This window comes from Mastigoproctus giganteus, chromosome 12 (genome assembly GCF_048544385.1).
Source record: "Mastigoproctus giganteus isolate SK-2022 chromosome 12, ASM4854438v1, whole genome shotgun sequence".
NCBI classification, from domain to species: domain Eukaryota; kingdom Metazoa; phylum Arthropoda; class Arachnida; order Uropygi; family Thelyphonidae; genus Mastigoproctus; species Mastigoproctus giganteus.
Window position 1 is genome coordinate 61,223,811 of NC_143586.1, and position 24,910 is coordinate 61,248,720.

Here is a 24,910-nt window from a genome sequence, read left to right on the forward strand (position 1 = left end):
AATACCTTGAAAAGGGGGAGTAAGGTGATAGAGAACTGGTTTTTAAAATATTTGCATAAACGCCCTAATTAGTGATTCCCACCACTGGAAAACGAGTTCCCGATTTTAAAACAGCATTAAGGGAGAGATAAACACCACGCCTCCTCGAAACTAACCGGAAGGGTACCAGCTTGTAAAGATTAACCGGATTTAATTCTGTCTTTAAATTAAATGTTTTCTTCGGGGTGAATATTTACCAAAGCAATAACTATTGCGGTACTTTTAAACCACGATAAATATTTTAATAAATGAATATCACGTCGCAAACCTATTTGAGTTTCATATTAGTGGAGAGAGGTCGCTAGGCTATATTATTTAGAGCTGCCACCTAGCGGGTTATTAGTGAATTACTTCTGAGGTTGTACGAGGAGTCCAAAAAGGATGTGATGCGTAGATCGAACATCAAAGAGGTGAATGAAGTGTTTTACGTAATTTTTTTTCGAAGTCAAAATCAGCATAGTTATTGGAATTTTATGTATTTTTAAATAAATAATATAAATTTTGTGCGTTGCGAGCGTCAGTTTTTCTTATGTGAGTAATGTCAGATGTATGTTAAAGTGAAGTGAAGATATATATGTTTTTGCTGAAGTGCGTGTTTGTGGAATATGTGTCATTTTTTAAGATTTGGAAAAGTATGTTTTGGAGATATAAGTCCACTTCACATTGTTTATATACGTGCACAGCATAAGTGGATAAGATATGAAATGATAATGTCATCAGAAGTTTTGTTTGCAGAGGGATTCAGATGAACATGTGCCCAAATATTATTATTTGATAAGGTAAGGTAATGCAAATTTCAGCTAAATGAAAATTTATTTCTTATAATGGGTGCTTATAGAATTATCGTGAAAAGTGATATGGACGTTAAATTTTCTTATTTTTGAGACAAAATAGTATTAAACTTATAAACGGAATGTGCGTCAGTTCGTAAAAAAGAAAAAAAAAAAATCATCCTATTCACAGGATTAAAGGTTGGTTACCCTTTCTAGTGTTTAGATTCACTAGTCAGATAAGAGTAAATGTATTAAGTAAAGTAATGCCAATTCGAGTCCCAGTGCAACTTTCTTAACCCCAGGTTTTACCAGACAAATTCGGAATATAAAATTCATTACATGAGACCAAATGAAAGAGCGAGAAAGGAGTTGCTGTATTTACGAAACACGTGATTGAATCCATTCGAATTGAAAGCCTCAGTGTGGGTTTTGTTGTTTCAGTCCTGTCCAAAGAGACTATCAGAACTCCAAAACAACATCTGAATAATTTTTTATAAGTCAAGGCATCAACTGTTATCTTCAGCCTTACCCAAAAGAAAATTCTGGTGTACTTCAAATTGAAATTTGCTCAGGAGCGCCAATGCACTTAGAGAAACTTTTAATTATATATATATATATATATATATATACACACACATACACACAATGTTTCAAAATTGTACTGACAGTTTTACATACAAAAAATGGTAACAGAAAAAGTTCATATAAACGTGTCCAATTTTCTGAATTATAAAAAGAAATAGAATTCTGAATAGTAAGGAATAAAAATATAAAAAAAATTAATAACAATAAGCAGACATACCAAGCAATATTTATTCATACTATATGTATGAATAATTCCAAAATATATACAATCAAATATATACAAAGATGTCTGTTTATTCTTATTTGTTTTTTATTATTTTTCATAATTGAAAATTCCATTTTTATAATCCAAATGACATACCATACAACAGACCATATCTTTTGGACATGTTTACATGAACTTTTTTACCTGCTTTTGTACACAGAGCTACTCCTGTAATATTTTTGGTGTAATTTAGAAATACCCTGTGTGTGTATCTATAATTAAAATTTATATGCCAGAAAAATAGACTAATGGCGTCTCCGTAGCCAGGTGGGAAGGAGCAGCAGTGCGTAGCACGCGCTTCTTGATTAGACCGGGGTTCGAGCCCGTCACCACCAAATATGGAAAATGCGGAAAGGTCAGAGAATGACCACCACATATCCCGGAGCAATATGGCCTTAGTTGCTAATGCTCCTAAAAACCAAATAACAACAACATAATTAAAATTTATATGCCAGAAAAATAGACTAAACTGAAACTGTAAAAAGAAATATAAAGGGTTAATATATATGGAAAAGAAATATATATGGTTAATAGAGGTTTATATTTCAAGCTTGTAAAATTGTCCAGCAACATCCATCATAACCTCTCTAAAATAGTAGTTTATATGCTTTAAAAATGAATGACATCAAAGGGTAAATAAATTAGACTTATTCCCATGTACATTTGCTATCAGAGGCTGATTTACCATGAAGCTAATGAAGCTTAAGCTTCTGGGCCATCACTTGCATGGGCCCATTCCAAGGCCCTGGGATTGGCCCGAGCAATGTATTCACATCATCTTCTTCAAGAGGAGTGTTTCCATTTACAGGGGTTTCCTCAGCCTACAAGTTATTTCTTGGTAGGAATTTTTTCTCGCCATAAAGTGCGGTTCAGGGTGTCTTGGTCGGTTAAGCCTCAGTCTGTCATGCACTCCCGTACTTCATCCATCCATGTCCTCCTAGGTCTTCCTCTTCTCCTTCTTCCAGGAGGTATCCATTCCAGGATTGCCTTTGGATATCTGTTTTCTTGCATCCACATGGTCATATTTTTTTATAAAATTTGTAAATTTTTTATAAAGATATTGTAAATTTTAACCACAATTGGTCAAGACTGCTGTTTCTTTCCACTCAGATTGCTGATTTTACACAAAATACTGACATCGACGAAGATAACATAAAACTAAAAATACGCCACTACAATGAGGATATCGACGACAAACTGGTTAAAGAGTGTCATCAATTCAAAGAGTGTTTAAGATTAGTCACTGCAGAAGAAAACTTGAAATGCCCTGAAATCTTACAGCTCATGTATGAAAGAAACTTGACAGATTTTCCCAAATTTGATAACAATCCTAAAATTTTACATGACATTACCAATAACGAGTTGTGAAGCTGAAAGAAACTTTTCTAAACTATCAATGATAATAAACAAATTTTGATCAACCATGCTAATGGAAAGACTGAATTATCTTCCTATTCTCTATAGAAAATGATATTACAAAATTGTTGTCATATGAAGAGGTGAAGAATGCAGTCAAAAAATGTAGGGAAAAAAAAAGTATTATAGAGGCAGCTGCTTATTAAAAATATTGTTATTTTTCTGTATTTTATGCTGTTTGTGGTATTTGTCAGCTTTTTTAAATATGTAATTTGTTGCAATTTCTTTTCTAATTCTAAATAAATATTCACTTTCGTACCTATTTTGTATTAATAATTTTGTGTTTTTTAAAAATTGTATAAGCTTTTTTACAATTTTTCTAATTATTCCTCTTGTCCAGACTACACATGGGAGAACATAAATTCAAACTGTGGAAGGTTGGTTGCATGGTAGATATGTCAAAATTTGCCTTCAGCCACTGGTGGTCAATTGTTGCAACAAATTCCCATCCCATGTTAGAGGTAGGTAATTTGAATAAATTCAAGGAAGAACTAGACATGTAAAAATTAATGACAGGTAATACACCTGTCCATCATTTTTAACAATAGCCAGGATTTCAAAAAAGCCAGAAGGCATTTTTGAAGTTTTGGCTTTACTTATTTATTTTTTGGATTATGTTTGCTTGCTTTCTTGCATCATTTGTTGCTATTAACACTAATACTTAGGAGCATATTTTATTCTCCTGACTTTATACATAAGAAAATTCAGCATGGATTTGTTAAGAGACAGTCTGATAAGTTACTATGATGCAGTGACCAAGGAACTGGATGCAAAAAATAATTTTGACATCATATACTTGGATTTCAGGAAGGCATTTGATACTGTTCTACATAAAAGACTGCTGGAGAAATGTGACATTAAGAGCACGTTACTGTTATGGATAAAAGGATGGTCAAATGGAAGAAGACAGAGTGGTTATCAATGAGCACTGCTCTTCGTGGACTAATGTTATTAGTGGAATTCCCCAGGGTTCAGTGCTGGGCTCACTGTTTTTATCAATGTTATTGATGAAGGTATATTCGGGCTTAATGTCTAAGTTTGCAGACGATACAAAGGTTGGCAGGGTGGTTAATGACAGTCATCAGGGTAAGCTACTGCAACAGGATCTAGGAAAATTGGGTCAATGAGCTGAGAAATTGGCAGTTGAAGTTTAACATCGACAAATGCAAGGTACTGCATATGGGTAGCAGTAACCCCAGAGTAACTTATCAACTGTGTGGTACTACACTCAAGGTAGTGGAGAACGAAAAAGACCTGGGGGAATTCTGCAGTCGGATATGAAATTCTCTGAACAGTGCAGACATGCTGCCAGGACAGCTCATGGGGTTTTGTCAATGGTATACAGAAACACTGCTAGCAGGGATAAGGAGGTGATTATCCCTTTGTATAAGGCTATAGTTAGGTTGCATCTTGAGTACTTATAGAGTTCTCGTGACCTCGCTTTAGGAAGGATATAGATCTGATGGAACAGGTGCAGAGAAGGTAACCAGATTAGTGAAGGGAACAAGAGGGTGCTCTTACCTAAAAAGGCTTCAGTTTTGCAAATTGCAGCGTTGTCATTCTTTCACTTGCTGAGACCACACACGAGGGGGTATAAATTCAAATTGTGGAAGGATGTTTGCAGGATAGATGTGCAGAAGTTTGCCTTTAGCCAGCGGGTGGTTCATTGTTGAAACAGGCGTCCATTTGTTGTTGTGGAAGTGGATGAGTTGTATAAATGCAAGGAAAAACAAGACAAATTCTTGGAGGGTGTGGGTGGGCGAACTGTGTAAGTTTTTTTTGGCTGATGCTATATAACCTTGCTTTCTTGCATCATTTTCTATTACTACTACTACTAAAAGTGAAATTTTTTTTATTATCAGTTTTGTATTTTGACTGGTGAGTGGTGCCTTTAGACATAAGTGAGAGCCCTGCTAAAGAGACTGAATAAACCATGCTTAATTCAGAAGTATGTAGCATTTGCAAGTATCAGATGGAATAGTATCCCAGATTTGTACTGAGCTGAAAAATTATATTTAGAGGGGTTTAAACAGGTAATAAGAGCAGATCCAACTGTCCTGCTTCTTTCTGAATCTGTCCTTGAATTTCAATAATGTGCTTACAGATTTGAAGAGACGAATAAAGTCATTTTCAAGATAGCTGGTTTTCATATATGATGTAGCAATTTTATTTGAATAAGCATACTTTATTCTTTGATTCATCACCAAGGGTGTCAAGACAAATACTCAAGATTTCTAAGAGGTACAAGCTAAAGATTATAATGATTTATGCACCAACATCGAGCCATGATGATGAAGAGGTTGAAGAAATGTACACTGAAATTGAGAGTCTTCTAGATGAGCAGAAAACCCACTACACTATTATTATGGGGGACTTCAATGCTAAGGTAGGAAAAAGACAAAACAGCGCAGAAAGGGGAACTATAGGAAATTTTGGAATTGGTGAAAGAAATGAAAGAGGTGAAAGACTTGTGGAATTTGCAGAATCTGAAGGACTGTCAGTAATGAACACTTTTTTCAAGAAAAGGATGAACAGAAAGTGGATATGGAAGAGTCCAAATAGATTAACTACTAATGAAATCGACTTCGTCCTCACTAACAGAAGATATATTGTGAATGATGTTACCGTCCTGAATAAGGTAAATGTTGGAAGTGATCACAGAATGGTAAGATGTACACTTGATATAGATGTAGGAAAGGAAAGGAAAAAACTGACTCGAGTAAATAATACAAAGGTCTTTGAGATAACAGAAGAGGAGAAAAAGCAGTATGTACTGGAACTTAAGAACAAGTTTGAGCTTCTGCAGACTGCTCAGGACCAAGATATCGACGAGAAATATTACAACTTTCTGAAAGTGATAAAGCCCAAGAACCCTATAGGGAAAAAGAAATCCAAAGAAGAAAAAATTAGTCAAGAAACACTTGTCATGATGAACTGAAGACGACAAATGAAAAGCAAGAAAAACACTGACAGGGAGAAAATTGAGGATATTGAGTTATGCAAAGCCATTAGAAAGAGACTCAGAGAGGACATAAGAAGACTTAACACAAGAAAAGTAGAACAAGCATTAAGGGAAAACAAAGGATTTAAATCAGCAGCCATGAGCAGTAATACAGAAAGACAAATGATACTGAAACTGAAGAACAGTGATGGTGTACTTATAAACAGCAGAGAAGGCATAATTCAAATAGCAGAAGACTACTATAGAGAATTATACAAGGAGCAGGGGAATGATGCCAGCAGTGGGGAAGATGGATTGCAAAGTAGCAATACATACGACATACCTGATATTCTTCCTGATGAGGTAGAACATGCATTGAAGAAAATGAAGAATCAGAAAGCCCCGGGGGGAAGATGAAGTTACTGTAGAGTTGTTAAAATTGGGAGGAAGAGACATAACACAAAAACTGGCAAGGCTCTTCACAAAGTGCATTAGAAAAGGTGTGACGCCTAAGCAGTGGAATAATGCAATCATAGTTTTGCTGCATAAGAAAGGAGATAAATCAGAAATTGGAAATTATAGACCAATTAGCTTGTTATCCCACATCTACAAGTTGTTCACAAGGGTCATTACTAACAGATTAGAAAGAATACTTGATGAGAATCAACCGAAAGAGCAAGCTGGCTTTAGGACAGGATTCTCAACTATGGATCACCTTCATGTAATATCACAGCTAATGGAGAAAGCAAATGAATATAAAACACCATTATGCCTGGCATTTGTGGATTATGAAAAGGCATTTGACTCCATACAGCATAAGGCAATGTTTCGGGCACTGCAAAGACAAGGCACAGATACCCCATATATTATGATTTTGAAGAAAATGTATGAGAGTGCTACTTCCTTTATTAGACTAGACAAAGACAGTAGGAAATTTAAAATTGAAAAAGGAGTTCGATAAGGAGACACAATATCTCCGAAGCTGTTTACTGCTGCCCTTGAGGAAGCTTTCAGAAGATTAGACTGGTCGCAGAAAGGAGTCAATGTGAACGGAGAGTACCTAAACCATTTACGATTTGCAGATGACATTGTGGTCATAAGCCACGATCCCAAAGAATTAGAGGAAAATCTTAATCAGTTATGCACGGTTAGTAAGGATTTTGGACTAAAGATGAATATGGCTAAAACAAAAGTAATGATGAACAAGTATGCCACAGAAAGGGAAATAATGATTGAAGGAGCAGTAATTGAAAAGGTGGAGTCATATACTTATCTGGGACAAGTTATTAGCTGTAATAATGATAAATGGCTGGAAGTCAAGAGAAGAATAAATTTTGGATGGATAGCATTCAGGAAATATAGTCACATACTGAAGAGCAATATCCCAGTTTGTCTGAAACGTAAAATAATGAACCAATGTATACTCCCCACCATGACTTATGGAAGTGAAACTTGGGCACTCACCAAAAGAATGGAAGCTGAGAACTACACAGCGAAGAATGGAACGAATTATATTGGGAATCAGACTGTTAGATAAGAAGAGAAACACATGGATTAGGCAGCAAACTCAAGTAAAGGACTTTCTTATCAAAACTAAAGAACTAAAATGGTCTTGGGCAGGACACATAGCTCGAAGACATGATGACAGATGGACTAAGAAAATAACAGAATGGTATCCAAGAGGAGCTAGAAGAAAACCTGGAAGACAAAGGTGGAGATGGATAGATGAAATTCATGAGTTTGCGGGTAGTAAATGGATGGCCAGTGCTCAAAACAGAAGGAACTGGAAAGTTGCTGGAGAGGCCTTCATCCTGCAGTGGATTGAAAATGGCTGATGATGATGATGATTGTTTGATTTTAGTGATTATACTGTACTTGTTAACAGGAGAGATTGCTTCTACAGGGATGGGATACACTTAAATAGAAAGGGTGCAAGAATATTTGCTGATGCTATCGAGGCAGTGTTAGGTGGGTCGGAAAACTGCTAGCTTGGGGGGAGACAAAGACCAATAGATTGACAGTAGCCACTGGCAGAGGTGAAAGAGATTCTTGCACTGCTTCTATTAGAATGAGCAGAAGCCTGAAAAACAAGATGCATGGTATTTCAGAGACTGCTGGGAGCCATTGCGGTACAAGTAAACACATGGGTTGTGTTAGGGTAGCTAAGAATAGAAACAGGTGCAGGTATACTGGCGTGTACACCAATGCTAGGAGTTTAGTAAATAAATTTGATGAATTTGAGGTATTGCTCAAAACATCGAAGGCAGATATTGTTGGGATATCAGAGACGTGGTGTCACACAGATATAAGGGATGCAGAACTGCAATTTGGGGAGTACAACGTCTACAGAAAGGATAGACAGGATAGGAAGGGAGGAGGGGTTATGTTATTAGTTAAGAAACACATAAAAACCAAGGAAGTGAAGCCAGTCGACATCGCTGGACAGTGCAGTGTGGAGTCAGTTTGGTGTGACATAAACATTGGGAGATCAAAATTGAGAGTAGGAGTGTGCTATAGGCCTAATGACTCTGATGAGTATAATAAGGAACTGTACAGGGAAATATAGTGGGCCAGTAAATTAGAGTGTCTTATAATGGGAGATTTTAATTTCCCAGATATTGACTGGCATTTGGGGGCTGGTTACTCACACACTAGCAGGACTTTTGTGGATTTATTGGATGATTGTTTTCTACATCAGCATGTTCGGGAGGCAACTAGAGGGAGTAATACTCTTGATTTGATTATCAGCAGTGATTCTTCATGCATTAAAAATCTGCAGATAAATGAACCACTAGGTGGCAGTGATCACAGTGTGCTGAAGTGGGATTTACTCAAAGAGGTAACTACCATTAGGGGTAAAGGGAAGGGTTATTGCTTCCGTAAAGGCGACTACGATGGACTGAGACAGTATTTAAATTCTATACAGTGGGACCAACTGATGATGTTACCAACAGCAAATTCAAAATGGGAAGCATTCAAAGAACTTATCTTGGAAGCTACTAGGCTTTACATACCAACTAAGAAATATTGTTCAAGGTTTAGGCCAAAATGGATGTCAGATGAACTAATGAGGCATATGGCAGAGAAGAAAAATGCATGGGATACATACAAATTAACACATGACACAGAAGCCTATGATAGATACAAGTTGATATGCAACCAAGTTACAAAGGAGGTTAGGCAGGCGAAGGCAGATTACGAGAAATCCTTGGCAAGGGATGCAAAGGAAAACAGCAAAGAGTTCTTTACTTATGTAAACTCTAGAAGGAAGGGGATGAATCACATTGGTCCACTTGATATTGATGGGTCAAGTGTTGATGATCCTGCTCAGGTAGCTAACAAACTAAATGAATATTTTGCATCGACATTCACACATGAGGAGTTATTCAGCGAGGGGAATGCCAGAGGTGTATTCAACTCTAGCAGTAAGCTACAGAATCTTGAAATAACTGGGAGTAAAGTGGAGGAGAAACTGTTGAAGATAAACACAAGAAAGGCACCCGGGGTGGATGGGATCTATCCAGTTATATTAAAGGAGGCAGCAAAGGAAGTAAGCAAACCCTTAGCCATAATTATGAGAGCTTCCTTGGACTCAGGGGAGGTACCCATAGACTGGAAATGTGCAAATGTGACCCCAATTCACAAAGGAGGATCAAAGGCTGACACAAGTAATTATAGACCTGTGAGCTTAACTTCTGTTCCAGGAAAAGTAATGGAGGCACTGGTTAAAGAAGCACTGCAGGATCATTTAGACAAGACTTCAGTTATAGCTCAGACACAGCATGGTTTTGTTAAGGGGAAGTCTTGCCTGACCAACTTGATTGGATACTATGATGCAGTCACAAAAGAACTGGATGCAGGGAATAACTTTGATATTATATACTTGGATCTTAGAAAGGCTTTTGATACTGTTGCACATGGAAGACTGCTACACAAATTGGAGCAGTGTGACATTGGAGGCAAATTGCTGCTATGGATAAAGGGGTGGTTGAGGGGGAGAAGACAGAGAGTGGTAATCAATGGACACTGCTCATCGTGGACTAATGTTATTAGTGGAGTCCCTCAGGGCTCAGTGTTGGGTCCATTATTGTTTTCTGTATTTATAAATGATATTGATGATGGTATATCGGGCTTAATGTCCAAGTTTGCAGACGATACAAAGGTTGGCAGGATTGTCAAGGACACTACTGACACTATGCTGCTGCAACAGGATCTGGAAAGGTTGAGCAGATGGGCTGAGAGGTGGCAAATGAAGTTTAACATTGATAAATGTAAAGTACTACACATGGGAAACAGCAACCCCAGAGCAACGTATCAACTCTGTGGTACTACACTGACAGTGGTAGAGAATGAAAGGGACTTGGGGGTGGTTGTGCAGGCAGATATGAAGTTCTCTGAGCAATGCAGATGGGCTGCAAGAGTAGCTCATGGAGTATTGTCAATGATATACAGGAATTTTTCCAGCAGGGATAAGGAGGTGATTATTCCATTGTATAAGGCGATGGTCAGGCCACACCTAGAGTACTGTATACAGGTCTGGAGACCTCATTTCAAGAAGGATGTAGAGCTGCTGGAACGAGTACAGAGAAGGGCAACAAGATTAATGAATGGAACAAAGGGGTGCTCTTACGAAGAAAGGCTTAAGTTTTGCAAATTACAGTGTCTGGAGACTAGGCACCAGCGAGGTGATCTGATAGAGGTGTATAAAGCCTTGAATGGTTTAAGCATGCTCAATGCTGATGGGATTCTTCCTCTAGCTCAGAAAAATCACCTGAGAGGGCATAAATTCAAATTGAGGAAAGACAGATGTAGGATAGACGTGCGGAAATTTGCCTTTAGCCAGCGGGTGGTTGGTTGGTGGAACAGACTTCCATCCCTTGTGGTGGAGGTTGATAGCCTAAATAAGTTTAAGGCTCAGCTGGACAGGTATTTTGAACGAACAGAGGGGTGAAGTGGAAGTGGGTTTTTTTTTTTTTTTGGCTGATGCTGCATAAGCTTGCTTTCTTGCATCAAATGCCTCTACTAATGCTAATGCTAGATCTTGCATTTACATAATTTCAAGAATTTAAAAAAAAAATTGTTTTTACTGAGCCACCCAATACACCTATATTCAATATGGAAGAGATAATTTAAGTTAATACAAAATTTTTATGTCAGTAATATGCCTGAAATACCAAAAATAGTTTATGGCTTTGCTGAAGCTGCAGTGATATCTGGCCATGTTCAGTAAATACCTTTTGTTTCAAAGTGTACTTCCAATTCTACCAACTTGCAGTCTTTTTTATCACAAGACATGCAACATGCCCCTGGCCTTAGTAAAAAGTATTTTTCAACCTTGCTGTTCTCCTCTGGTTTGCTATATACTTGTATTACTTCAGGCCATGGTACTGATATATCTATAGGGATAATCTGAAAAATAAACAAATGCAGGAGTAATTTCCTGTATAAAAAAAGTCAGTATTTCGTAGAGAAACTTTGTATGCAAACACAAAAATGATATCATAAGTAACACCTATTTTTAAAAAGTAAATGCAAAATTTGCCATTAATTTAATGGCATTAGTACTGTACTAATATTATGCCAATATTGCAAATGTCACATATCCAATATCACAAATTTATCACAAATAAATATTTATTTTCAAAAAGAAAATATAAAATTGACTGCTAATGTTATAACAATCGGGATAGTAATATGTAACATGAGCTTTATACAGATACTTATTACAGGAAAAACATGTTATATTGGTTTTATTTTCACATTCTGAGAGGCAAAATTTACATCTTGCTCACCTGTTACTTTTTGTGGTGCTAGTTCTAGGAAGAGATTCATCTTTGTCAAGTATTTATGCTAAGCACTGATGTAAAAATGCTAAAAATGACTACAAATGCTAAGCACTGATGTAAAGAATATTTTTTAATCTGGGTTCTTATTGCATGCTTCTTTATTTCACATTGACAATATAAAGAGACTTATTAGCGACTTACCTAGTTCTAAGAATCATCGTCTTCTGTGCAAACCATTTTTTGTTCCCATCTTGATTTAAATCATTTTTGTCCATGATACAAATGCTAAGCACTGATGTAAAGTGTATTATAAATCATAATAATAGCCAGTATTTAGATTTTCTCTTGCATATATATGTTACTTGTTGTTAGATCAGGTGTATCAGCTGCTCCTTTTTGTAGAATTGTAATCAAAAGTTAGGCACCTGCAAAGAAACCTGATTGAAGTGTTTAATGCTTTAAATGAATTCAATAAGTGGGTAGTTTGAATAAATTTAAGGAAGAATTAGGCAAATTATTAGAGGGGGGAATGGACAGATGAGGTGGGTAGGTTTTTTTTTTTTTTTTTTTCCACTGGTTGATGCTGTTTGAGTTGCTTCCTTGTATCATTTGCCACTAATATTAAGTTGAAAATTTGGCTACTGTTGGTTTTGAGTCAACTAAGACAAGGAAAAAAAATGTCAATATGCACAAAAAAATTTAGTGTGTATTGATATATTCAAGAAGAATATATTATAAAGAGAAATTTAGTTATTAAACTCAATGTAATAATATTTTATATATAAAAAAATAAAGTATTAGAAAAATAAATGCACAAAGGCATAATTCCTTATGGGTTTAAGTAATTAACTGTATAATATCGGTGTAAATACACCATAGTTAACCCATAAATTTGAACTACGTATGTAGTTCAAATTTATGGGTTAACTATGGTGTATTTAATTGTATCTCATATTGTGGTTGCCTTCACAATGAGATAGCTGATATTGCATTACTTCAAATAAATAAATAACGCTTCTCTAGTAGAGAAGACTGCTGTTATTTATTTTTTAGCAGCTATCTTGTTGTGAAGGCAACCACAATATCAGATACAATTAAAATGATGCCTATTACACTACATATGTAGTTCAAATTTATGGGTTAACTATTGTGTATTTACACCGATATTATATAATTAATTACTTAAGCCCATAAGGAATTATGCCTTTGTGCATTTATTTTTCTAATACATTATTAACAACACCCTTTGACATCTCTCATTGTGGAAATAACTTTGCAACTGTGATGGCATGTTGCATTACCAGGGTACCTGCCCACCCACTGATGATGAACCCCACTAGCTTCGAAGTGATCATCTGGGTGGCGGTATCCACTGAAAATAAATAACAGCAGTCTTCTCTACTAGAGAAGCGTTATTTATTTGAAGTAATGCAATAGCAGCTATCTCATTGTGAAGGCAACCGCAATATGAGATACAATTAAAACGATGCCTGTTACACTACATACGTAGTTCAAATTTATGGGTTAACTATAATGTATTTACACCGATATTATATAGTAAAAATGAATAAAATACTGTGCAGCTTATTTAATTTGACATTGATGTTTTTGTTGTGTTTCTGTAATATTTAATATTTTTCACTTTAATAATAATAGGTGTAATCAGAATGTCAGTGGTACTTTTTTGTAATTGTCTGTGATGACTATAGATTAATGCAATAAAGCAGAATCTGAACCAGAATTTTATATATGTACTTTTTCCCTCTTATTAAACATTCAGTTAAATAATTTAAATGGCACCTCCATAGCCAGGTGGGAAGGAGCAGCAGTGCGTAGCACACGCTTCTTGATTAGACCGAGGTTCGAGCCTGTCACCACCAAATACAGAGGATGCGGGAAGGTCAGGGAATGGCTATCGCATATTCCTGGAGCAATATGGCCTTAGTTGCTAATGCTCCTAAAAACCAAAAAACAAACAACAAACAATAATTTAAATGATCCATGGCTTGGAATGATGTAGTCTACAACATTTGCTATCCTTAAATTCACATGGTATTTTTAAGCTGACTGTTGTAGTTTTCCAAAAAGAAGTTAGAACTCTGCTTGTAAACCCTCCAGCAGCCATGCTTTTGGGTCCAGTTCAACATAGCAACTTAAATTTAAACATCATTAAATTTAAAATCATACAGACAAAAAAAATTTCATTTTAGTATATATCATTTATTATTTTTTAATCGGAAAAGTATAGCTGTTGAAATATCCATAAAGAATCCATTTTAGTGTCTAAAACACTGTACATAGTCAAGAAATAATATCTTTTGGAAGAAGACTGCTGCATTACTAAAGATATAATTTATTCTTGTTATTCAATATTGTATCAGAATTAAAAATAGAATCACACAAGTGCACCATTTTAAGCAATATTTAGTCCTTCCCCGAGAGGTATTGATTGTAGCATGCATTGTAACTGCATGTCTTCCTGTGTGACTTTTTTGGAACATCTGTTACTGGATTAATAATGTAGTATCTAATATGCATGAAATTTAACCCTTTGTTGCATTTGACTGTTTAATACCAAAAATCAGAACACTTTGATATGTGCACTGTTACTGGACCTCTTTGCAATTGCAGCCATGATCTTATATTTTATCCCTGCGCTTCTCATGCAGAATTCACGAGACTACAGACAATATTTCGGTAATTCGTGCTCTTCATATACTTTTTCCACACAGCTGAAACTCCTAAGAGCTGTTCTTGAAAATGTTTTTTTTTTTTTTATTTCTCCATGAAAATTCCAAAAATCTCCATTAATTATTGCACATTTAGGAAAAATTCACAAATTACATTAAATCTAATTATATGCATGTGCTGATTGGCCCCTGTCATGTACAGTTATTGACAGCAATGTGACTTTATTGCTGTACACATTCCTCCAGTCAGTAACATTATCTGACTTTGTGATATTGATGCATTATCTGGAATCAAACTGATGATGCATGCGTGCTTCATGTTTCTTGCAGCTGGCACTCCTGTTATCTATAGGCTGGCATCCAATCACAGGTATTCATTGAATCATGCAGTTTTTTTAGTTTGCATTTAAATTGCCGACAGGTCTAAAGGATTTTTCACAGGTGTGTTCAGAAAAGACTGAAAATAAAAGTGGCATCAAAAAAAGTGAACAATTTCAAATCTTTTTTTTTTTTTTTGCAAATGTAGGCAGATTCTATTTTATTTTGCAAATGTAGGGGCAGATGTATTTTTGTGAATGTATTATTTTTCAAATGTAGGCATGTTGGGTTCAAAGTGACCCCATGCACTTAGAGGAAAACAATCCTTTTTTGTACTTGCTGATGGGTTAAGGTCATCAGTGTGTAACTTGAGTTTTGTCTTTAATGTATCCCCTCCCCCAAAAAAAAAAAAGAAATTGAAGAGAGTTACTTTAGGTGAATGAGAGAGCCAGGGTGTTAGACCATCACAACCAATTCAGTGTTCTGGAAAGTGGTGATTGAAGTAATCACACATGATAGAATTTCAGCATGGTGAATACCAGTGGTGGTAACACATTAGTGTAAAAACATTGCTGATATAATTCCAAAATTTGGCGATGACTTCTGGGACATTGCGACATTCATTTTGGAAATGTATCTCTTTCTCTCTCTTTCATTTTAAGGCATTCCAATAACAAGAGGCTGCACAAATCACAAATGGCAAGCATGCTGTGAATTAGTCACCCCTGGTCTATAGGACCTGGAGAATGATGTTATTCTTCTTAATAAAATGATGGTGAAACCACATTTTGTTTTTTTATTCATGTATGGAAGCCTTATGAGAGAGAGAGAGAGAGAGAGAGAGAGAGAGAGGCTTCTAGGAGAGTCCAAAGAAAGGAAATTTGTTATGAGTACTAAGCGGTGTTCCTACAAGGGAGGATCTCTGAAGTCCATTTACTTACAACATGTCCATTAGACGTGTTGTAAGGGGGCTGAATGAGAAAACCGTCAAAGCAATAATTCAATAAATTCAAAGGAATAATCCAAATGGATGAGGGAGATATCATTAGTAGTAGTGGCAAATGAAAGAAAGCAAGCTTATACAACATCAGCCAAAAAAAACAAAAAAAAAAAAAAGCCATTTCACCTGCCCATCCCCTCTAACAGTTTTTCTGGTTCTTTTAATTGCCACAGGCATTCGTTGCACTGGCAAAAAAAAAAACAAAAAAAAAAAACACCAAGTAGATAAGAAAATACAAATTATATGCTTTCTTCCTCATATGGGTATCCAGTTGGCCTTTGAATTTATTCAAACTCTCAGATTTAACTACCTGTGAGGGCACCTTGTTCCAGTGATCAACGACTCGCTGGCTAAAAGAAAACTTCCTACAATATAATCTAAACCTCAACCCCTGTAATTGAATTTATGGCCCCTAGTTGTGGAATTCTTTATAACAATGAAAATTCCACCTTCATTTCATTAATCCCTCTTAGAGCCTTATAAACCTCAATCAGCTCACCTCTGAGGTGCCTCATTGCCAAGCTCTGCAGCCCACATAATTGGAGTCTTTTCTCTTACTGTCAATCCTTTTGTCGATCTCACCATTCGAGTTACCCATCTTTGGACCTTCTCAAGATGCTCAATCTCTTTTTTTTTTTTTCAGATGAGGTCTCCATACTTGAACACAGTATTCCAAATGTGGTCTTACAATTGCCTTATACAGTGGGATTATGACCACCCTATCTCTACAGGATTTTTTTTTGTCCTTGCCTTTTCCCATTATTATATGGCGTCAGCATTTTTTTTTTTTTATTGTTTTGGCATGCAATTTTTTTTTTTTTCTTTTTTTATCTCTACAGGATAATGTTCAATAAATCATCAATAGGACACCATGGGCTTTCCTGACTGCCTGTTTACACTGTTCAGAAATTTTCATATATGCCTGTATCATAACTCCCAGATCCCTTTCCTTCTCCAATGTTTTTAATTCAATCCCACCAAGTGTGTAATTTATTTGGAGGTTTCTATTCCCAAATGTAAGACCCTGCATTTAGCTGGTGGGTAGTTTGAATAATTCCTTGATTTTATTCAAACTACCCACCTCTGCAACGCCATATGGAACTTTGCTCCAACGATCAAAGGTTTCAGCTTACTCAATCCATTCAGGTCCTTAAACACCTTAATCGGATCTCCTCACGGGTGGCTAGTCTTCAGATGCTACAATTTGCAGAACCAGAAGCCTTTCCTGGTGAGAGCACCCTTTTGCTCCCCTCACCAATCTTGTTGCTCTTTTTGTATCCATTTCCAAGAGATTGAAGGCCTTTCTAAAATGAGGCTTCCAGACCTGTATGCAGTATTCAAGATGTGGCCTAACCATTTTCTGTATATAACTGTATAAAGTGGGGTAATCATCACCTTATTCCTGCTGGCAAAATATCACTGACAAATTCCCATGAGTCTTCCTGACAGCCTGTCTGTACTGCTCAGAGAACTTCATATCTGACTGCACAGTTACTCCCATGTCTTTTACATTCTCTACTGTCTTGAGTGTGGTACCATAGAGCTAGCACATTAATCTGGGATTACTGCTCTACATATGAAGTACCTTGCATTTGCTAATATTAAACTTCAGTCTTCTCAGGCCATCTGCCTAATATAGCTAGATCTTGTTGCAGTAGCATAGTATACCTTGATTATTCTGATTACTTACCCTATCATTCTTTGAATCATCAGCAAACTTAGAGGTTAAGCCTGATCATTAATAAATATAAAATAATGGGCCCAGCACTAGTTCTTTCTTTGCTCTCTCAGACAAAACTAGAGCTGATCGTGAATATAAAATTTTAGGAAGTAGCACACTGTTGACCAGTGGAATAAGTTGTTTCTAAGGTATTTGAAGTAGAGAGTCTGATAAAGTTCAAAGCAGATTTGAATGGATGGGTGGACAAATTATGATCAAATGCTTTTTTTGATGATGCAGAATAAGTTTTGCTTTCTTTCATTGTTTGGCTTAGTCCTCGTGCTAATACTAACTAAGAGCAAGCTAGGCTGAGGGGAAAGTTCCCTCTCAGGATATGCCACAGTTTCAGACATTAGTTTCCACATGGATAACTATAAGCTTAAATACTCACACACATTTTTAAATTGGTTAACTGTATGAAATTGAGATCATTCTTCCTCTGGACAGTGGTTGAAAATTACTGGTGGGTGATTCACCTATTCTTTTTATGACTACAATAATAGGTATATGAATATGCAAACCAGAATTCTGTGTACATAGTTAACTTCTCAACTAAGAAAATTAGAATGCTCAGTTTCATTTTATCTTCTGATGGATGTAATTTCAGAGTACAATTTTTGTCACCCATTATGATTCCACTAAAGCTTGTTAGCATACAGTATAAATAAAATTAATAAAACACGTGTTCACAGACTTACTCATTTCACCCACCCTTTATTATTTATTTATATAGAAATTTTGACTGTTCCTTGTGAGGGAAACAGTCAGCTGGGAGAATGTTGGAGTTTTGATACCCTGTGTTTTCCCCTGCTGAAGTTTTTACTGCTCTATAATGGTGTGTAGATAACAACACGAAGTATACACAACTGTTGTGGCAATGCTAAAACACATGCTGTGCTCTAACGCTACTAGTATTCAACTGATTACCATAACTTTTCTTATGAAATACACTTCTAGTGTCCATAAACTTCTTGTTCCACTGTGAGATAGTCCCTCATAATAGTGGATGTGTTTTGTATATTTGTAAGTTTTGCTGTGTCTGTGTATCCAATTTAGTGTGTGTGCATGCGCACACGCGCGTATACTACAAAACAAATTGAACCTTTTTTTTTTTTCAGTGTACTCCACAAATGCTGCAGTACAGAAAGTGATAAATGGAAAATGGCAGTAAGATTTTTTAGGTGTTAACCAGTCATGGCAAACTTACATCCTATGTGTATTTGTTCTCATGTTATTGTAAATTTACCAAATGTTTTTTGGTTGTTCCCAAGCACTTTCCATGGAATGTATATATTTATTTACTAACATTACTGGAATATACACACGTATACACTGGTAAAAAAAGATATGAATCTTTATTTGGTATTGAATAGGCCACCTTTGTTTCAAATAACAGCAAGCAGCACAGCATGGATTCTGTAAGGTGTTTTAGTGTGTTTTTGTCTAATTGTAACCATTCTTCCAGCAAAATATTGCATAGCTATGACAAATTTGAAGGAAGAAAACTTTGTTTCTGAATAGCTCTCTCCAGCATATCCCACACATTCTCAGTAGGCTTGAGATCAGGTTAATGTAGGGGCCAGGGAAGATGGTGGAAATCGTCTTCAAATCATTCTTGCGCAACTGTGGCACGATGTGCTGTTGCATTGTCATCCATTAAGTGGTTGGCACCTTCAGGATAAATGTGTAACATTGCAGGGTCCAGTAGATTTGATACAAAATTCAGTTACTCCCTGGATGACACTTGACTTTCCACTGGTATCAATTGACCTGGTCAGTGTCAATAAAATGTTCCCATACCATGATACTATATCCAGATGCTTGGGTTGTCATAATAAGGAAAGCAGGGTCCATCCCTTTGTGAGGTTCTTGCCATACCCTCTGCCTACCATCAGTGCAAAACAAAGTGTACTATGAGTCATGTGACCACATGAGTTCTTCCATTGTTCCACTGTTCAATCACAATGTTCTTGGCACCACTGCAAGTGGGTTTTTCTGTTTTTCTCCAAAACAAGTGACTTCTGAATAGGCAGGCAACCCAATACCCTTTTTTTTTCAGTTCCCTCCACATGGTATGGGTTGAAATAGGACAGTTATGGGCTTGGTTGAATCCATGTCTTATTTTTCCATACAGTCCTCCTTAGAGTATGATGGCTTTGCCCTTGAAGTATTGTTTTTCTATCATGTTTGTCTTTGAGATGTGGAAGAACTGCTTGCTTTCCAGTTATTAAAAACTTTTCAAATGGATGTTTTTGAGAAACCAGCTATGCCTTTCATTTCTTGAATCGTGACTACGGCTAAATGCAACCCACAATAAGACCTTTTTCAAAGTCTGATAGATCACGTTTTCTCCATTCTGTCTTTAGATTACTGCAATTGAACAGACTTTATACTCGATAAAGCAACGTGTCTCACCCCATGTCACAGTTTTATTTTCATCTATTTGCATTTCTTCTGTTTGTGTCTTAATACAGAGGTTCATATTATTTTGGCCAGTGTGCATATATGTTTATTTAACAATATCACTGCTACTTATCAAAGCACCATTTAGTTCCGTAGTCACAACTGTGTAAATGTTGCTATTATTCATACAAAGTAGGCGCCTCCGTAGCCAGGTGGGCACGAGCAGCAGTGCGTAGCACACGCTTCTTGATTAGACCGGGGTTCGAGCCCGTGACCACCAAATACGGAGGATGCGGAAAGGTCAGGGAATGACCACTGCATATCCCCGGAGCAATATGGTCTTAGTTGCTAATGCTCCTAAAAACAACAAACAAACAACATCATACAAAGTTATGATTTTATTCACAGGTTTTGAGCCCATTTTGTTTGTTGCTCAATTCTTGGGACCATCTTGGTGTACAACTTTCTCCTTTTGAGGTTTTTGATTTTGATCAGCTTCATCTCTGTTCAAGTTCAACAGCTACTTTTATTTTGACTGTTGGAGGGTCAGATAAAATTAGCTTTTCATGTATTCTCCATTTCCCTCTGTTTTATGAGGTGTGTAAGTGCCCAGATAAGTCTCATCATTTGTTTTCTTCCTCTCGAGAACCTCTTGGTTTTACTTAGAAGCATGTGATCTTGAAATTACATAATTCCCGTAAACTTGTTTCAGAGTGCTAAAGGTGTTCAAGTGTGTCAGATACAGTACTGCCATGTACAGGTATGCAGGTTGTGCACCACACAAAGGTGCCTCATACATAATGCATATTGTGTTTTATTTGTGAGGAAATTTGTTGGTTTTAAAGAATCTGCCTAGAAGAAAATGATAGCCAGATTGCATCTTTACAACCTAATTGTTGAAAGAATTATGCATGTTATGGAATTTAGCAAAACTTTTGTTGTGCATTTGCCAGTTATGTTTTGTGGCAATCCCCATAATAGTTTCCCCTCAAGTATATGTACACAATTACTATTATCACTACCATACATCAAAATGTTATTTAATTCCTTGATCCTAGCTCTGTTGGCTGGAAATTGAAAGCTTTTTAAGACAAAATTCAAGTGAAGAAAACACTGGAAAAGATACTATATGTGAACTTGGCTTACAAAAGCCATCAAGTCATATGCAGATATACTACATATAAAAAAAAAAAAAATTAAAGCGTGTGTACCCTGTACACATAAAACATCTTTTATGTGAAAATATCCTTGCCTTGGAAGAGGTTAGCGAAATCCATTTGTAGAATAGCATATCATCACAACCATATAAATTGATCTGTAATAATGCCACAGAAAAGGTTAGATGGGAAAGGCAGATTATGAGAAATTTCTGGGGAAGAGTGGAGATAAGGAATTCTTCACATGTATAAATGCAAAAAAGAGGACAAACCAGATCAGACCCATATGTAATGGACGTGGAACAGTATTAGATACTCCAGCTGATGTTGCAGATGAACTCAACGGTTAATTTGTGTTGATATTTACAGAAGAAAAACCTTTTACGTCAACGAGAAATTATGGGAGTGAAGTTGAAAAATATGTAATTAATGATATTGAAATTTCACATGATTATTTAATGAAATAACTTTCAATCCTACAGGCTACAAGACTCCTCTTTAATTTTAAGGAGGGGTGGCAAGTGAGCACATTGAGGCTAATTATGAGAGCATCACTGGTCTCAGCAGAGATTCTGTTGGATTGGAAAAGTACCAATGTATCTCCAGTACATAAGGGCTGTTCTAAGGGTGTAGTGGGTAATTACTGACCAGTCACTCTAACTTCAGTAGTAGGGAAAATCATGGAGACAATGAACAAGGGTGGAATTCAAGATTATTTGGATAGAAATGGAATTCTGAAAGATATGCAGCATGATTTTGCAAAGGGAAAATCATGTTTAATAAATCTGGTTAGCTTCTTCTTCTTCTTTGGTCCTTAGCTGGCAGCTGGGGGAGGCGGTTGGCCACGCAACCAGTATGCTGCTGTAGGTGCCGCAGGGTTTCGGACTTGCTCTGTGATGTTCTTCCATACCTTACGATCCATGGCGTCAGTCCTGGCCTAGTTAAGGTCGAGACGTCAGCTCTTCAAGTCATTTTCCACTTGCTTGGCCCACGTTTTCCTAGGCGCGGTCCGTTGGATGCTCCATTGGGTGGGTCGTTGTCTCCAAAGGAGTGTGGATGGTATTCTGTTCGTGCCCATTCTACATACATGGCCAAACCATCTAAGCCTTCGCTTCTGGATTTGGTCGGCAATGGTTGGTTGCTGTTGGCAGCTGGCACGGATGGTATCATTAGCGATGCGGTCGCGAAGAGAGATGCCCAAGATCTGCCGCAGGCATCGCATTTGGAATACCTGAAGTTTGTTCAAATCTAACTTGAGACAAATCCATGTTTCCGATCCGTAAAGAAGAATGGGCAGGATCAAAGTCCGGAAGAGTCGGATTTTAGTCTTTGTGGAAATGTTGGTCCTCTTCCACAGACACCATTTGAGCGAGGCGAACGCAGTGGCCGCCTGTCCAATTCTGCTGTGGATTTCCATGGTGGATGCAACTTTCTTCTCCTGGACCAGCGACCCAAGGTATTTAAAGTCCTGCACTTGCTCGATCTGGACTCCTTCGAGATAGATGGTGGCTTGCGACCCATCTGTTGTCAGGGCCTTTGTCTTACCAGCATTGATCTTCAAACCGTATGACCGGGCAATGTCGTAGAGGATGTCCGTGGCTTCAGCGTCGTTACCGGCAAGGATAGCACTATCATCAGCAAACATCAGGTCAGTCACATAGTGATCCTTGTCATATTGTATGCCCTGTCTGTTTCTGAATGCTTGCCTCAGGTTCTATTTTGGTTAGCTATTTTGACAGAGTCACTCGAGCTGGATTTAGGCAATAATTTCAACATTGTTTGACTCATTCCCACATGTGCAGTTGCATTATAAGCTGGAACAGGTTGTAATCACAGGGAAAATCCTTAGATGGATAGCAGGATGGCTTAGGGCAGGAGGCAAATGGATGTGATAAATGGTTAATGTAAGAAGTGGGGTTTCCCAAGGATCAGTATTGGAACCACTGTTGTTTTTGATTTTCTTAAATGACATTGATGAAGGGATAGAGGGCATGATGTCTAAATTTGCTTCTGATCTAAAGATTGGTAGCATAGTTAATGATCACTGCCAAGCAGAGCTTCTTCAGAGAGACCTAGATAGACTCCAGGGTTGGTCAGAAAAGTGGCAGCTATGCTTTAATCCAGCAAAGCGTCATGCACCTCGGGAACAGTAACCCGGAAATAACTTAACTAATAAGTGGAGGAAAGGGACTTGGGTGTTATTATGCGGTCAGACATGAAGGTTCTCCGAGCATTGTAGACAGGTTGAAAGGAAGGCCCATTGTGTTCTATTGATGATTTATTGAACATTTGCTAATAGAGATAATGTCATAATCCAATTATATAAGGCCACATTATATGGAGACCATCATCTAATTATATGGAGACCACCTAAAAAAAGATACTGAGCTTCTTGAAAGGGTCCAGGAATTGGTAATTCTTCTGGTGTATTGGCAAAAGGACATCCTTATGAGGAAAGACTTCGAATATGTGGGTTTGCACAGCTTGGATAATAGGCACCGTAGAGGCGACTTGATTGAAGTGTTAAAGGCTCTGAGAGGCAATAGTAAAATAAATCAGGATGACTTTTTCATGGTTATAAATGATTCTAGAACTAGGGACCATAAATTCAAGTTATGGAGAGAGATATTTAGACTGGATTGCAGGAACTTTTATTTTAACCAGCGAGTTATAAATTACTGGAATGAGCTGCCTACATGGGCGGTAGGTCTGACAGTTTAGGGAAATTTAAGGGTCAGCTGGATAGTTACGTATTGAGAGGAGGGAAATACATAGGTTGTCTGTTTCTTTTTCTCTTATTATTTATTATTTTATTATTCTTTTGGCTTGTGCAGCATAAGCCTTAGTCCCCCTTGCACCATATGGCCAATACTAATATAGTACTAATACTTCCTGCAGTTAATTTTAAGGATGCAGAACATGTCTCTTAAATACAACCCGCAACCCACCTTATGATGGTGGTGATCATGCCCCACTAACCCCTTCCCCCAAGCATATAAAGTCTAAAGCGCAAGTACACTAAAGCGGAGTCTACTCGCGTTCCTAGCCCTATCAAATTTTCGTGTACCCCTCGTCGCGAAGAGCGGTTTGTCTGTTGTAGTAGTAGTAGTAGTAGTGGCACATGATGCAAGAAAGCAAGTGTAGGAGCTTATGCAGCATCAGCCAAAAAAAAAAAAAAAAAAAAAAAATCACACCATTCCCTCCAAATGCCTGTCCAGTTCCTCCTTAAATTTATTTAACCTATCAACTTCTACAACGACAGATGGAAGTTTGTTCCAGCAATTAACCACCCGCTGGCTAAAGGCAAATTTCCGCACATCTATTCTACATCTGTCCTTTCTTAATTTGAACTTATGTCCCCGTAGGTTGGTAATCTGAACAAGTGGAAAGATCCCATCAGAATTCAGCGTGCTCAACCCATTCAAGGCCTTATAGACCTCAATCAGATCACCGCGCAGGTGCCTAGTCTCCAGCCACTGCAATTTGCAGAACTTAAGCCTCTCTTGGTAAGAGAATCCCTTCATTCCCCTCACCAATCGTGTTGCTCTTCTCTGTACACGCTCAAGCAAATCTACATCCTTCCTAAAATGAGGCCTCCAGACCTGTACGCAGTACTCAAGGCGTGGCCTGACCATTGCCTCATACAGAGGGACAATCACCTCCTTTTCCCTGCTAGCAAAATTCCTATATATCATTGACAAAACCCCATGACCCGCCCTAGCAGCCTGTCTGCACTGCTCAGAAAACTTCATATCTGACTGCACAATTACTCCCAGGTCTTTTTCATTTTCTACCACCTTAAGTGTAGTACCACACA

At 37.3% G+C, this 24,910-nt stretch overlaps 1 protein-coding gene across 4 annotated transcripts in view; it reads left to right on the forward strand.

Annotated features, from left to right (window-relative positions):
* Window positions 1-383: 383 nt before the first annotated feature.
* The window catches only part of LOC150077100 (uncharacterized), a 49,607-nt gene continuing 25,080 nt past the window's right edge, over window positions 384-24,910 (forward strand). Inside the window, exons 1-2 of one of the 4 annotated variants that reach the window (XM_090385594.1) lie at window positions 400-449; window positions 3,419-3,539. The gene's annotated coding sequence lies outside the window, so the exon portion shown is untranslated. Of the gene's footprint in view, window positions 450-588; window positions 819-3,418; window positions 3,540-24,910 lie in introns of those variants that run through there. The other 3 variants (XM_090385595.1, XM_090385596.1, XM_090385597.1) reach the window with 3 other exon arrangements.